Source organism: Crocuta crocuta, unplaced genomic scaffold, assembly GCF_008692635.1.
Source record: "Crocuta crocuta isolate KB4526 unplaced genomic scaffold, BGI_CrCroc_1.0 scaffold226, whole genome shotgun sequence".
In the NCBI taxonomy this organism is placed as follows: Eukaryota; Metazoa; Chordata; class Mammalia; order Carnivora; family Hyaenidae; genus Crocuta; species Crocuta crocuta.
Window position 1 is genome coordinate 603342 of NW_027530997.1, and position 16003 is coordinate 619344.

Here is a 16003-nt window from a genome sequence, read left to right on the forward strand (position 1 = left end):
TACATCCCTAGTAGGATGTATTCTGAAGAAAAAAGAACTGTGAAGAAGTTTTATCCTGCATTTAGCCGTCTTATTTGTAGTATAAATAGTGATATGATATAGGGGGAAAGGCAGATAAATAATTGTGTTAATACCATTGGAAATTGAGAGTTTTCACTGTAAGAGAAAAGAGATACAAGTGTAAAATTTTAAAAGTTAAACAAAAACCATAATGACTGCAATGAATTGAACATCAAATATGTATAAATCTGTGATTTTATGATGATGCTTTAAAGAACACATTGGAAAAAAAATAAAGACCACGTTGCTTATCATTGGAAATTGCCAGACTACTAAGTAATGTAATATTTAAACATTGATGAATAAAAGGGGGGGAAATCAAGTATCCTGCTTTTCTTATATAAATGAAATGAAATAACTAATGAAGAAAAATTCTTCATAGATAAGGAAAAGGTTTTTTTTTTTTTTCAGTTTATTTATTAAGTAGCTTAAATAACTCTGCCAGCACAGAGCCCAATGTGGGGCTTGACTTCACAAAACCATGCGCCAAAACCAGGAGTCAGACGCTTAACTGACTGAGGCACCCAGGCACCCTGGAAAAGTTTTTTTTCTTAAAGATTTTATTTTTAAGTTATCTCTACACCTACTGTGAGACTCAGACTCACAACCGCAAGATCAAGAGTCACATGCTCCACTGACAGAGCTAGCCAAGAGCCCTGAGGAAAAGCTTTTCGCAGATAAACGCCAGCTCATGAGTAAAGAAGCAATGACGGAATGGACCATCATCAGTTTTCATCCTCTAGTGAAGGATCAACTAAGGTTACTACAAATATTAGGTAAAATGTTGACAGGGAACTTTACAGTGGAGAAAACTGGCTGACACCACCAGAACCCAGAGATCAATTTTAGCAACAATAAAGTATTTTATTTTGTAATATAAAACTAGTGTGTCTTGCCAAAGAGTGGTATTTTAGCAAAGCCAGACCATATAGACTTGTGTCTTCCACAGGAGAAAGGATTACTTTCCATATTGAGATTTAGACCGTGCTCTGTTTGTTTCCTGGAGATGTGTATATGTGTTCTTCTTTGTGGAATAGAGCACAGAGAACTAGGGGAGAAGCTCTAAAACTGCAGGAGAGACAAGCACGCCTGGCCTACCTCTGTGGTCCAGTGTAGCACAGAGTGGATTGTGGATGTGCCCACTGAGATTCTGTAACCCAGAATGTGCTGATGTTGGCTGCCATTGTGTCATCTTTATCCTGATGGGTGGGAGGAGGCAGAGCTTAGGATAACCATGGCCTTGTTTTGGTGGTGATTCTTCTGAAGGGAAATAATTCTACTGGCCATCATCCACTTGACTAGTAGTTGTAAATTATTGGGGTGCAAAATTTAGGGATGGAGGAGGGGCAGGAACTAGAGAGAAAGGAAAACTTTTATCTCTTTTGAAGTCCTTGCTGAGAGTATGATGTTGACCTGGAGCCAAACAGGGAGGTAGTCACGGCAGGATCCCTTTGGTGGTGGCATCTTTGAGAGAAGCCGCTTCTAAAGGTAGTAAGAAGTGACTGCCGCTGCTAAGCTTCCCTGCCAACCTATCTCAGTTATGGTGGGGGGTTAAGGGAAGAGCTTGCCCCAGCTAGGGGACGGTGGTAAGGGGCAAAAGGCTGCCTCTCCCCTACAGGGCAAACGGGTAGTAATGAAGATGTCCCCAGCTAACAAAGATACACAAATATCTTCCAAAGGGCATCAGTTCTATATAAGTCAATTAATTAATGGAGTGTGTACCCATTACTCATTGGTTCTGTCTTTCCCTAATAATAGATCCACAGTCTCTTATCAATAATTCTGAAATCCCAATGATTTCGAAAACTGAACATTTTTTCATAAGTTTGCCACTTGCAGATCTTGGACTTCTTAGCCTCCATAATTGCATGAGCCTATTCCTTATGATAAATTGTTCTTTCTCTCTCCTCTCTCTCATATGTATATATATAGAATATAGATAGGTAGGTAGGCATGTAAGTAAATAGATTTAGAGGATATACGTTTGTTGATTCCATTTCTCTGGAGATCCCAAACTAATATACTAGATAATGAATATACTCCTTCTTTCCATAAAATACTTGGTTAGGAAGAGCTTTACCTGTGATAAATTTACATTAGCTTCATTCTTTTAACTGCATTATGATATCCCCATTATATATTTAACTAAGGATATATTTAACCATTTCTTTTGTAATAGGTATGTAAGTTCTTTGTGTGTTTCTTTCTTAGAATAATTGCATGTAACATTTTGGCAGAGAACATTGTTTCCATTATAGATTGAGAATTGCTGAGCCAGTCTGGCCATAAGGTGAAACACGCAGGAGAGGAAAATGGAAATACCTTCCATAATGAGGATTTGTTCATCCTGTACCACAGACCTTAGCACAATAGCTTCCATTCTTAAAGCTTTGAGACCGTATTTTGCCAAATAAGGACATTCTTTAAAAGGCAAAACAAAATAGGGGCACCTGGGTGGCTTAGTCGGTTAAGCGTCCGACTTTCGCTTGGGTCATGATCTCGNCAAAACAAAATAAAACAGAAAACTTTGTACCTGTTACCATCATCATTTTTTTTTTAATGTTTTATTTATTTCTAGGAGAGAGAGAGACAGCGTGAGCAGGGGAGGGTCAGAGAGAGAGGGAGTCACAGACTCTGAAACAGGCTCCAGGCTCTGAGCTGGCAGTCAGCACAGAGCCCGACGCGGGGCTCGAACCCACGAACCGCGAGATCATGACCTAAGCGAAAGTCGGACGCTTAACCGACTAAGCCACCCAGGCGCCCCACTATCATCATTTTAAAATACAGGCTGTTTTAACATAAAAACACAGAGGCAACCAAAGCTCAATGGATGGTCGAATTGGAGAAATTCAACTTTATTCAAAATTTACTTCACTGTCTTTATTCTCTCTTTGTAGTCAGCAGGTGAAAAGTTTCTCACTCACCTGTTTCCATCTCCATATGCATCAGAAGCAACTGCTTTAATATTATTCCAACTTCTGGAATTAACAAAAAATGTGGAAGAGAAGAAAGTGAGAGAGTTCCTGCCTTCTGGAAACGGGAGAGGTCACAGCCTATGGGAAGATGGTTACGGATATTTCCTCAAACTCTGATGTGGGAAGTGATTCTAGGATGGGTTGGAAAGAATTTGAGCCTTGGTTCTTGAGATCTCAACTAGAAGGAGGCCTGGCATGGAAAGATGAGCATGATCTGGGCAGGAGGTTGCCTGAAGAGACTGAAACCCTCTGGGAAGACGCTGTGGCCTGATGTGCTCCGTGATGGTACCACAATTCTAGACACCAGGACAACTTATTTAAAGAAGCACATCTGAATCTATTAAGTCGTCCTTATGCTGCTCTTCTTAACACATTTCCCTTCTGTACCATGAACAACTTGTGAGAAGAATATAAAATTCATAAGAAGTGAAAAAATTGGTGATTGTCTTTTGAAATAAAATCACCACTTTTAGTGGTCATGGCAGCTGTTCTATTTTCAAAGACAAGAAGAAGAAGAGAGAGAAATGCTGGCCCAGCAGAAAAATGAGTGTGGAAAGTAAAAGGATGGAGAAGCACTTTTCATGATTAGAAAGGCCCCTGGAGCTTTCTACGCCAGGAGCATCAGTTCAGCCAGTGCTATGGTCCTTCCGCTAACATCATGCTTGAGGCAGCAGGGCATACAGTGAGACCCCAGCTGAAGACCTGTGACTTACAGTCAGTTCTGCCACTCTTCAGGGGAAAACCTTGGACCAACCAGATGGTCTTGCTGATCCTTTGTTCACTTCTCTATAAAACCAGGGTAAGAAGATTGCCTTGTGTGACAAGAGAATAAGATTAAAGCCCTGTGAAAATTAGAAAGTGTTATACAAACAATCATAATAGAAAATCCAGAAAGGTGAGGGGGAAGTTGAGGTGGCCCAAAGCTAGCCTATATGGGGGCTTTGTGCAAATTAGAAGAAAAAACAAAACAAAACAAAACAAAACAAAAAAAGCCCCCTTTGGTGGACACAGCCCAGCCCCAGGACTCAGAGCTGAGTTAGTGGAATTTGGGCTAGATTGTAGTACTACCTTATCCTCTCAGTTGCCTATGAACTATTTTCCAAACTCATGTGGCAGACCGAGTAGTCAGGGCCATTTGTTCAAGACCTCAAGTCAAGGGGGTCTCAAGTTCTGACTTCCACTCAGTAAAAATATGTGCAAAGAATTAGGATGAAGTACCACAATGATGATTCTAAGTAGTATTCATCTTGCCAAGTCCAGATCCAAGGGGTGAGTGGTCTCACAGTCTCAAGGTGCTTGGGCCTCCCTGAGACTTTTGTGGAGCCTAATTATTTAATAATCTTAACAAAATCTAGTGACATTTGGCTTCAGTAAAGGTTTTTGGTTAAGTGGCTGCCTCAGCAATATTTAGATGTAGAACATATAAAATAATAATTGCATGTAGACACAAATCCAATACGTGGTGTTCACCCTTGGACCAGCATCTCATTTTATCCTATTTGAAACCAGACTCAATACTGGACTCAGGACTTTGTTTCAGCCTTGACACTGAACTCACTACTCTTTGTTAATGGCTCATTTTATCCCTGTCATGCTGGCCTTCTTTCCTTCTGTTAAATACATCCAAGTTCATCCTACCCCTGGACATTGTGCTTGCTGCTCCCTTTACCTAGAATGCTGTTCTCTCAGATTTCTGCATGGTTCAGTTCCTTGAGCTCAAATGATTTCTCTCATCAGGGAGGCATCTGAAATAATTATGTTGCTTCTAAGCTGCATTTTTTTTTTTTTACTTCAGCACTTTAACATCTCTTAACCTGAGATGCATTTAACAATTGCTAGTGTCTTATGACTGTGATTAACCAGGCAGCAGATATGGCTGCTGCCCCTCTTCACATCTGCCCCTCTTCACAATTTAGTCAACCATTCAGGGACACTAGATATTGACACCTACAAATCGAAGAGAGAAAACTCAAATTATATTTTAAAGATAATGAAGACTTTTTTAAGACTTTATTTTTTAGAGGAGTTTTAGGTTAGCAGCAAAATTGAAAGGGAAGTTCAGAGACTTCCCACAGACTCCCTGCCCCCGCAGGTGCATAGCCTTCCCCATTATCAGTATACCTTACCATCATGGTACATTTGCAGCAATACAGTGTGTTTGAAAACGGTGAGGCAAATGCCAGCTTCCCTCCCCAAATATAAGAAAACACAATTCATTCTCTGGAGAGATTCTCCTTTGATGGAAGCCCACCTCAGGTCTAACTGTGTAACCATATTTTTATACAATGTTAATTCATGTATGTATTTTAAGCTTCAAATTTGTTTTAAAAAATTATGTACCATAGATATTTATGAGAAATATTCGTCTTTCCCAAGAAGACTTTATCAAGAGTATGACAGAAGAATTGAGATATTTATCTTCAAATTATTTGCTTTCCAAAGGCTAAGTGGATTTATTGTTCTGTTCATCTTAAAAATGAAAAAGTAGTAGAACAATAAATAAAAAATTCAGTGACAACTGACAGCATATATATCTTAGGAGCTGAAACTTGTATTCTTTTGAGGATTCAAACTTTATCACTATTCACTAACCAAAATTATTTCAAATAGCTGATCTTTCTCAAGTGGAGCCCATAACCAAGTTTGTAAAGTATTTACTTCCACAATATGTATTTTACTTGGTCTATTTTGCTTACATTAAGTTAAGTAGCTAACTTCTCCATATTCATTTAAACAAAATAGTTCTGAGGCTCATAGTACTATCACCTCTTCAGTTTCCTGGAGAATCTAAGTTTAGTTCTTAAAAAGGTAGCAAAACAGTGCTCAGCAAGCATATCCTTTTTAAAATTCAGAATTCAGTCTGGGTTTTTGTTTTATGTTGTTTTTATTGCTTATAACCTCCCAGGGAGAAACTATGTGTCTCACAGTCTTTTTTTTTTTAACATTTATTTTTGAGAGAGAGAGAAGGGGACAGAGGATTCGAGTGGGCTCCATGCTGACAATAGAGAGTCTGATGTGGGGCTTGAACTCACAAACTGCAAGATCATGACCTGAGCCGAAGTGTGATGCTTCACCAGCTGAGCCACCCAAGCACCCCTGTATGTCTCATAGTCTTGATTTTGTTTCAGAAAGTAATGTTGAAGACGGAGGAAAAAAGATCTCCTAGTTCTTATTCATTCTTCTAGTTTTCGAACCAGTTTTTCTTCATCCCGACTTTTCATAGGTGAATGTTGTGTGTAAAATATACATGTCTAATGTTCATGAAAATAGAAATATGGATTTCATACCTGTTTTGTCTGTTTGACTCCCTATTTTCCAAGAACTGACTCTTCTTTTCACTTGTCCTGCCCCTCTTCTATCTTACCCTCAGGCTCAATCCATACAATCCATGTAATCCATTTGATTACAGGCTCAATCCATGTAATCCATTTGATTACAGTGGAGACACTTCTGTTCTAACAACTGCCCCTCCCTCCCCCGCCGCCCCCACTCTCTTGGCCATAGTCTTTTTTTTTTTTTTTAATTTTTTTTTTATTTCTAGGGGAGAGAGAGAGAGAGAGAGAGACAGCGTGAGCAGGGGAGGGTCAGAGAGAGAGGGAGTCACAGACTGAAACAGGCTCCAGACTCTGAGCTGGCTGTCAGCACAGAGCCCGACACGGGGCTCGAACCCACGAACCGCGAGATCATGACCTAAGCGAAAGTGGGACGCTCAACCGACTAAGCCACCCAGGCGCCCCCTGGCCATAGTCTTAAATCTCAAAGCTGGGCCAATCAGAGTCTCTCTGAGGGCATTTGGAATGTAGACTAGAAATTCTAGGCTTATTTTGCCTAGTTTGGGGAACAAAGGAGATGGAAACTCAGGTATCAACAGATACTTTCCACCTTGTGAACCAGGAAGTAAGCTAAATCAGTGTGTAGTTAGAAAAAGGAAGATGCAGAGATTGAAGCAGAGTTGAAAGCTAGGGGGTGGGGTGGGGCTGGAGGAAGACTTCCTGGCTTGGCTGCTTCCTACTCTTGGGCCATTTGAATCAGCTCTGCGTTTTTATGATAAATCATCTTTATAAAATTTCAGCTAGAGGTGGTTTTTATTACATATAGAAGTGTTAACCAGTATGGTGTTTCCACATGAAACTTTGGGAATTTCTTTAATTTCTTAATTGTTTTTGTTAGACAGCTGTTGTAATAGCCACAAAAGGACTTTCCTCAGAGAATTTTTCTTCCTTTAAAAAAATGTTTATTTTTGAGAAAGAGAGAGAGCAGTGGAGGGGCGGGGGGGGGGGGGGGGAGGGNCCCTTTCTTCCTTTTTTTAATCGTAGATTTACATGTTTAGCATCTTAATCTTTCTTATTTCCTTGACAGAATCAATGTCATATGTCTCTGTCTGAGGGGAGTGCAAAGGGTTGCAAGAAAGTTTGAAAAGGCTAGGATGATATGGTCCATATACGTTCTCTAACTAAAGCTCCCGTCAGTGACTAAACTCTCAAAGAGGAGAAAGAAACATCTGGGGATAGAATCCAAATTTAGCAAGACACAGACAGGAAAGTTCAAAGTAAAAGAACATCCAGTTTAGTAGTGGGATGAAGGTAGGAAGGAGCAATCAAGTTTCAAAACGTAAGCCTGCCATTTTCTTGCCAATTTTTCATTAGAAAAAACATTGAAACAAGTGAATACTAGTGTTATAATGTTCTAATATAAAGTTATCATCAAGGTTTAGATAGAAAGTTAAATGCTAAAAAGTTATCCAAAGCAACATTGTTTTTTAAAAGTTTAGGAAAACTACTTTGACATACAAATTAAGAAACAGAAAAGATGGAGATAAAATTCTACAAAAGTTCAGGGAATGGAGAATAACATCTCTATAGATGAGAAAACTAGCCCAGAAGACATTCTTGTAAACCAGATTAAAAACTATAACACCTCAAATCAAGTTAGAACACAAAGAAATAATATAACAAATGAAAGAACAAATAAGTTTTATTTGAGGTGATACATCTCAGAAAAGAATTAAAATAAAATTATTAAGAAATGAACAAAATGAAAAGACAGCCTACCAAATGGGAGAGCATATTTGCAAATATGCAATATTGGATATATCCAATAAGGGGTTAATATCCAAACTGTACAAAAAACTCATAAGACTTAACATTTAAAAAATCTGGTTTAAAAATGGGCAGAGGGGGGTGCCTGGGTGGCTTAGTCGGTTAAGTGTCCGACTTTCGCTTAGGTCACGATCTTGCGGTTCGTGGGTTCGAGCCCCGCATCAGGCTCTGTGCTGACTGCCAGCTCAGAGCCTGGAGTCTGTTTCAGAGTCTGTATCTCCCTCTCTCTCTGACCCTCCCCTGCTCATGCTGTCTCTCTCTCTCTTCTAGAAATAAATAAAATTAAAATATATATATATATGTAAATGGGCAGAGGGCCTGAATAGACATTTATCCAAAGAAAGCATACAGATGGTGAACAGACACATAAAAAATGCTCAACATCACTAATCATCATGGAAATGCAAATCAAACCACAATGAGATATTACCTCACACGAGTCAGATGACTAATATCAAAAAGACAAGAACTAACAAGCATTGGTAAGGATGTAGAGAAAAAGGAACCCTTGTGCACACTGTTAGTGGGAATGTAAATTGGTGCAGCCACTGTGGGAAAGAGTATGGATTTTTCTCAAAAATATTAAAAAGAGAAATACCACATAACCCAGTTATTCCACTGCTGGGTATTTACCCAAAAATACCAAAACCCTAGTTCAAAAAAGTGTGTGCGTGCATACATTTATTGACACATTATAAACAATAGTCAGATACAGAAGATTTGGAAACAACGTAAGTGTCCATCAATGGATGAATGCATAAAGATGTGATATATGTATACAATAGAATATTACTCAGCCATAAAAAAAGAATGAAGTCTTGCCATTTGCAACCACATAGAAGGGCCTAGCACATATGCTGAGTAAATAAGTCAGGCAGAGAAAGACAAATACCACATGATTTCACTTACATGTGGAATGTAAAACAAACAAACAAACAAAAACAAATAAACAAAAAACCAAAACAGAAACAGACTCGAATACAGAGGACAAATTGGTAGTAGCTATAGGGGGGAGAGAGAGGGCAAAATAAGTGAAGCATGTTAAGAGGTACAAACTCCAGTTATAAAATAAACAAGGAATGAAAAGTGTAACATAGGGAGTGTAGTCAAAAATATAGTCAAATATATTATTATAGTCAATAATATTGTGACAAATGGTTAATTACAGTTATTGTGGTAAGCATTATATAATATATAGAATTGTCTAATAACTATGTTGTACACCTGAAGCTAATACAACATTGGATATCAATTATACTTCAGTTAAATTTTAATCTAAGCTTTAAAAAATATGTTCTGAAAAACAATATATACACAATGCCAAATATAAAAAAACTAGAGATTACCAAGATGTATTGTTATTTACTATCAAATTAATGCATTTTTGTATAGGCCTTATTATACAGCTTTTTCTATATCCTCTATTGAATATCCTCTATTTGGGGCACCTGGGTGGCTCAGTCGATTAAGTGTCTGACTCTTGGTTTTGGCTCAGGTCATGATCTCCTGGGTTTCATGAGTTCAAGCCCTGCTGTCAGCACAGAGCCTGCTTGGGATTCTCTCTCTCCCCTTCTCTCTCTGTCCCTCCCCTGCTCACACTGTCTCTGTCTCTCTCAAAATAAGTAAACTTTAAAAATTATAATTAAAAAATATCCTCTATTTAATTAAAGAACATCTTGAGATTGTAAAGCAAACTGAGAACTGTTGCAAATGGTGCTTTTTTAAACCAATCTTTGTTAACCATTTGATATTTTGTAACTAAAACAAGATACAGAAATAAGCTGGATGATAAGGTTGATAGACTGCTGCTGTTTTCCATAGCTCCCTGTTTAAAACTTTTAAGTTCGCTAATTTTATATTCACCTTTGTTTTTATTGACTTTATACTAGGTAAGTATCATAAATTTGAGTTTATAAAACAAATGTCTATCAATAAAATACCACTTTTATCACTTTCATACGTTAAAATAGAAACAAAGAACTGAAACAAAATCAAAAGTAGAAAAAGAATACAAAGTAATGCCTCAATGGAAGATGAAAAGAAGGGAAATTTTTAGAAATCACAAAGAAAGAGATGAAACGGAGTCAAAAAACAGGGCACCTGGGTGGCTCTGTCAGTTAAGCTTCTGACTCTTGTGTTCAGATCAGGTCCTGATCTCATGGGTTCATGGGATTGAGCCCTCCTTTAGGCTCTGGGCTGACAGTGCAGAGCCTGCCTGGGATTCTCTCTGTCCCTCTCTCTCTGCCCCTTCCCCACTCATGCATGGCAGCACACACACACTCTCTCTCTCAATAAAATACATAAACTTAAAAAAATAGAAACAATAAGACAGGCAGAGGAGGTCAACGTAATTAGTAATATCTGAAGAAAATCCTGACAAAGAATGAAAACCTGAAATCTGTAATTTGAGAAACTGAAATGAGAATTAAAATGAAATATTGAGAGGGCACTCAGTTTATCTGATAAAGGTGACCCACAATGACCATCACTGAGATATGGTCTAGTGAAATTATTGGACTTTAGAGGGATAGAAATAAAAAATCCTTTAGGCACTTAGAGAAATAGCCCATCATTTATACAGGGAAGAAAGTAATACTGTCTTTACAGTTTTCAACACCAACACTTTATTGTTTAAAAAAGTAAGTAATGTGTTTAAGATATTCAAAGCAGGAAAATATGAGGCAAGAATTTTATAGGGGTGCCTGGGTGGCTCATTCGGTTAAGCGTCTGACTTCGGCTCAGGTCATGATTTCACGGTTCGTGGGTATGGGCCCCGGGTTGGGCTCTGTGCTGACAGCTAGCTCAGAGCCTGGAGCCTGTTTGAGATTCTGTATCTCCCTCTCTCTCTGACCCTCCCCTGCTTACGCTTCTCTCTCTCTCTCTCTCTCAAAAATAAATAAAACATTAAAAATTAAAAAAAAAAGAATTTTATATCCATACAAGCTGTCACCAACGTAAGAACTCAGGGAATAGTATTCTCTATGAAATTACTGGAGAAGGGGGGCGTCTGGGTGGCTTAGTCGGTTGAGCGTCTGACTTTCGCTTAGGTCATGATCTCGCGGTTCGTGGGTTCGGGCCCCGCGTCAGGCTCTGTGCTGACTGCCCGCTCAGAGCCTGGAGCCTGTTTCAGTCTGTGACTACCTCTCTCTCTGACCCTCCCCTGCTCACGCTGTCTCTCTCTCTCTCCTAGAAATAAATAAAAAACATTAAAAAAATTTAAGGAAAAAAAAAGAAATTACTGGAGAAGGGGATTAAAATAAGCAAAATATTTCAAGTGACAGTGATAAAATGACATGATGAACATATAACTTCTGTGTAGAACTAAAACTAAATGAGAGCTGTAAGGAAGAGAATATGGTATGTAATGGCTGAATGGTCTGACAATGGAGATACAGTGCAATTGTAAAAAGAAGTGGGTGAGAATATGGAGAGCATATGCAACTTTGTAACTCTTTCTAGTCATCACATTGGTGGTATTGTTACTGGCTCTTACTGACTAGAGATGGAATAACTTGCGTATCACTAAGACCAATAAGAACAAAACACATCAAATGTATTTAAATTCATGATTTCATCCTGATCCAAAAAATTAATTGGTCATTACTGAAGGATGCTGGGAAACCAACTCTTTATTTTGAAAATTGGTAAATAAGAGAAAACAATCAAGCATTCATCCTGCCTTTCCTGTACAAACTGTAACACTAGTTAATCAAATAGTAGGTGATGTGCATTTTCTCTTTATGGGAGTCCATCAGGTGGCTGAAGAAAAAAGAATAGAATTTGAATATGAACATTTTTCTTGACAGCCCCTAATGAATTATTAAATCTAAACATTGAGCATCAGTGACTGCTAGCATCACAAAAAGACAGACAAACAGGTATTTTGTGCCTGGAAAAAAAACCACAATGCCACTTATAAAGTAGTTTGTCCCCGCCAAATTAGTAACAGTAACCAAACCTTATTGTGACTCAGTCTGGAAAGGTCCTTTCTATTGTGGCCTGCAATCCAAGTTATGACCACTCTATTTTGAAGCTTGAAAAGGCAAGCTGCTTCTATGCCCCAGACTAAAGTTGTTTTAAATATTTGGTGACTGTAATAAAAGCAGAACACCTTACTGTGTTCTCCTAAGAATCTTTAACTAGAAAATAGGAGCAAACTCACTAGCAAAGAATAGATTTTAGAAGTTTTATCTTCCAAATGGTCTGGAGCTAGCTATGGGGGGAGGGGGAGTGGAGAATAAAGAGGATAGTAAGTAAATGATAACCACACACGTAAAAATATATATCTGGGTAAAGTCTGGTTATGGTTCTCACAATAGACCATGAATATACTGAATTCTGGGGAACCACATTGCCAACAAATTTCTAAATCTCTACAAAGCAATAGCTTATGAATTTCAATCAATTATCCAAGGCCCCAAATCTGTAACTGGCATGAATTCAGATGTAAAATCTGTATAACCCCTCAAAAGGCAGCCTCCCAAATCATACCTTGAATGAAATCTTGGAAGAAAACAAACCAGAAAAATCTTCCTTACGTAATTTATTAAAATTTTTCATTGAGGTATTTGTTCTATCTTAAATTTATTTTGGTAAATTTCTCTACTAATTCCTAAAATGCTACCTTTATAGTACTTTATAGTACTTTAAATTCTCATACATATTGGTATCTATTTCTGGATTCCATTCTGTTTCATTGATCTACTTATTTATGTAGCACTACTAAATTTTGAAAAAGATACTATAAGGAATGTTGTATTATTGCATGAAATATAAGGAACTACTGAAAACCTACACCTCTGAAACGTCAGAAACCAGAAAGCTTCAAGAAATAGATCTTTTTAAAAGAATTCTGCCATTAAGTGACTTAGGTCTAATAACAATTCATGTTCTGGGTGACTTTTAGTCCAAAATTTCAAATTCCTTAGAAGATTTGATTGGATCAGTTTAGGCTGGGTATCAATCCCAGAATAAATTATCTATTCTTGGGGGAACACATTTGTGAATTATAGATATGATTGATGACTGCTCAACCTTATGTATCAAGGGAAGTTTCCAAAGAAACATAAAGTATTGTAAACTGAACAGTACTTTGAAAACTGTCTTCTCCACTATACCCATTAACCCATCTCATACATCTGAAGCTCTCCTATCTCTCTGAATTATGCAATACCCCCACCCAGAATTGCAGCCACCCATTTCCAATAGAAGACGATACAAACTCATGTCCCTTTGTTGATCTAGAGGTAATGCCATAGGATCATACACCTGTAAGCCAAGGATTTCCTAGAGTAGGCCTACTCTTCCGGATCTGTCAGATATCCTTATATACTCCACAGACCATGAATTAGCTGGGATATTTTAATCATCACTAGCACATGTTAAATAACAGTGGTTTTTAAACTGGGGCGCAAGTACATTTAGAGGTAAATAAAACCTTCCAAGGAGTACTCACTCCAGCATGAAAAGTTCTGAGAGAATTCATGTCCAGAGCCTCAGCTTTAATATGGAGTCTTTCTTGTAATTGGTTTGCCTAAGATATGTTTGAGTTAGAGGACTTTTGCCTCTCTCTGCTTTCCTGTCTTCCCTTTTACAGTAGACTTTCCTTACTTTTCAACTATACCTTTGCCCCATCACAGGTCTTATTACTATTTTGCAACTACCAGGAAGTAAAACCTCAGGAAGACCAAAAAAACAAGCTATTTTATTTTATTTTATAACATATTTTATTTTTATTTTTTAAATATAATTTATTGTCAAGTTAGCTAACATACAGTGTATACAGTGTGCTCTTGGCTTCAGGAGTAGATTCCCATGATTCACTGCTTACATACAACATCCAGTGCTCATCCCAACAAGTGCATTCCTCTGTGCCCATCACCCATTTTCCCACCTCTCCTGCCCTCCCCATCAACCCTCAGTTTGCTCTCTGTATTTAAGAGTCTCTTATGGGTTTGCCTCCCTCTATGTTTGAAACTATTTTTTCGTCTTCCATTCCCCCATGGTCTTCTGTTAAGTTTCTCAAATTTCACATGTGAGTGAAAACATAGGATATCTGTCTTTCTCTGACTGACTTATTTCATTTAGCATAATACCCTTCAGTTCCATCCATGTTGTTGCAAATGGCAAGTTTTATTCTTTCTCATTGCCAAGTAGTATTCCATTGCATATATAAACCACATCTTTATCCATTCATTGGTTGATGGACATTTGGGCTCTTTCCATAATTTGGCTGTTGTCATTGGTGTTAGAGAAGCTTTCTTTAATCAAGTTAACTTGAACCCACAGGAAAGCTTTGTGTCTTTTGCTATCTGATATGTTTTACAGTTGACAGTAAATCATGACATTAGAAACAGGAGAAATGACAGTTTTCATTCAATGACTTAGTCTCTTTTATCCCCTGACTCTTCTAAAAAGAATTGTTTTTCTGTGGAAGAGTCCCTTGAAAGCAAAGACTGTTAGCAGGAAATGGAGATTTTGGCACCTTATCTCTGCTGGGTGACAAACCCATGACAAGGTTCTGTGCCCTGTCTAACTTGTACACTCAGGATGTGACAAGACCAATTTAAGAAATATCCATGTGCTTAGAAGCAAGCTGTCTGCATTTATACCACTCGTGGTAAGCTTGGTGGTTAGTTTCATTAACTTGTGCCTTTGTGTATGTCTCAGTGGCATGTTTTTCAAATATTCATGAAAAGGAAGCAAAAAAATATATTTTTAATTCTAAAATGGATCAATGTTATATCTTCAAGCAAAGGAACATATACTGAGGATGAGTAGGTGTTTTATGTTTTTTGGACACCACAGAGCTCCTTAGTAAGTGTCTATGGTCAGTTTTTTGGCAGTGTTAGAATCACTAAAGGCATTCTGGGATGTTGTGGATGAAATCAATGAGAAGACTTGGGTATTTGAGCCAGAAAAGCCTACACAGAGTACAACAGCATGCAGAATTGCATTAAGGAATAATGATGCTTCAATAAATATAGAGGTAGATGTGAGGCATCCTGCCGCACTTCCTGAGTGCTGCTCTCTTAGAGCTGACCATATGGTAAAATTTCTGGGAATTAAGCTATGTGGAAACATACATTTGTGGGATCCAGAAAATAGTCTGTTACAAAATTTGAAAAATATTTTAGAAATAGATTTTCCAGTTCATGGTATCCTGGAAAAATCTGATTTTTCTACAGATTGGAGGTTTGTTATGCCTATCAACTTGATAGTGTCATTCCTAATCATGTGTGTGATAATTCCCAGTGTGGAAAGCCTTTCCATCAAGTATGCTTATTGAGTGGTTAATAGGACTACTGACTAGTAGACAGAGTATTAGCATCATTTTTGGTGAATGTCCATATTGTGGTGAGCCAGTAACCTTGGAAATGTCTGGAGGAAGACCCTGAAATAAGAATGTAACATTTCTGTGAGAAACTAGAAACTTTAGAAATTATGAAAAAGATTTTATTTTATATCTTCAGAGAAAATATAAAACAAAACATACTAATATGAAGAGAAAAAGAATGATGAAGCCATAATAATACACATCTGCCTTTGTCTCTTCACTAAGAATAAACTAAGAAATTGTAAGACAAAATCCTGTAGAACATTCTAAGTCTGTGACCTCCATACCAGTTATAGAAGTTGTATGTGTGTCAAGATGGAGATATTAAAGTATTGAGTATCTAGACTGGTAAAATCTTGATGGGGTTCACAAAATGAATTGGGAATGAGTACATATTTTATCTTTTGTCAAACACGTACTCAGACTGGTAAGAGAATCATTTTCATTAGCATTTAGCAATAGTATTGTTTAGTCTATGTCTGTATTTATTTTTCCTTGAAGTCTGCTGACTGTCACTCATTAACCAATTCTCT

At 37.8% G+C, this 16003-nt stretch overlaps 1 pseudogene; it reads left to right on the top strand.

The window, feature by feature from the left end:
- Nucleotides 1-3693: 3693 nt before the first annotated feature.
- LOC144236856 (E3 ubiquitin-protein ligase FANCL pseudogene) lies at nucleotides 3694-15531 on the top strand (annotated as a pseudogene).
- Nucleotides 15532-16003: the final 472 nt, after the last annotated feature.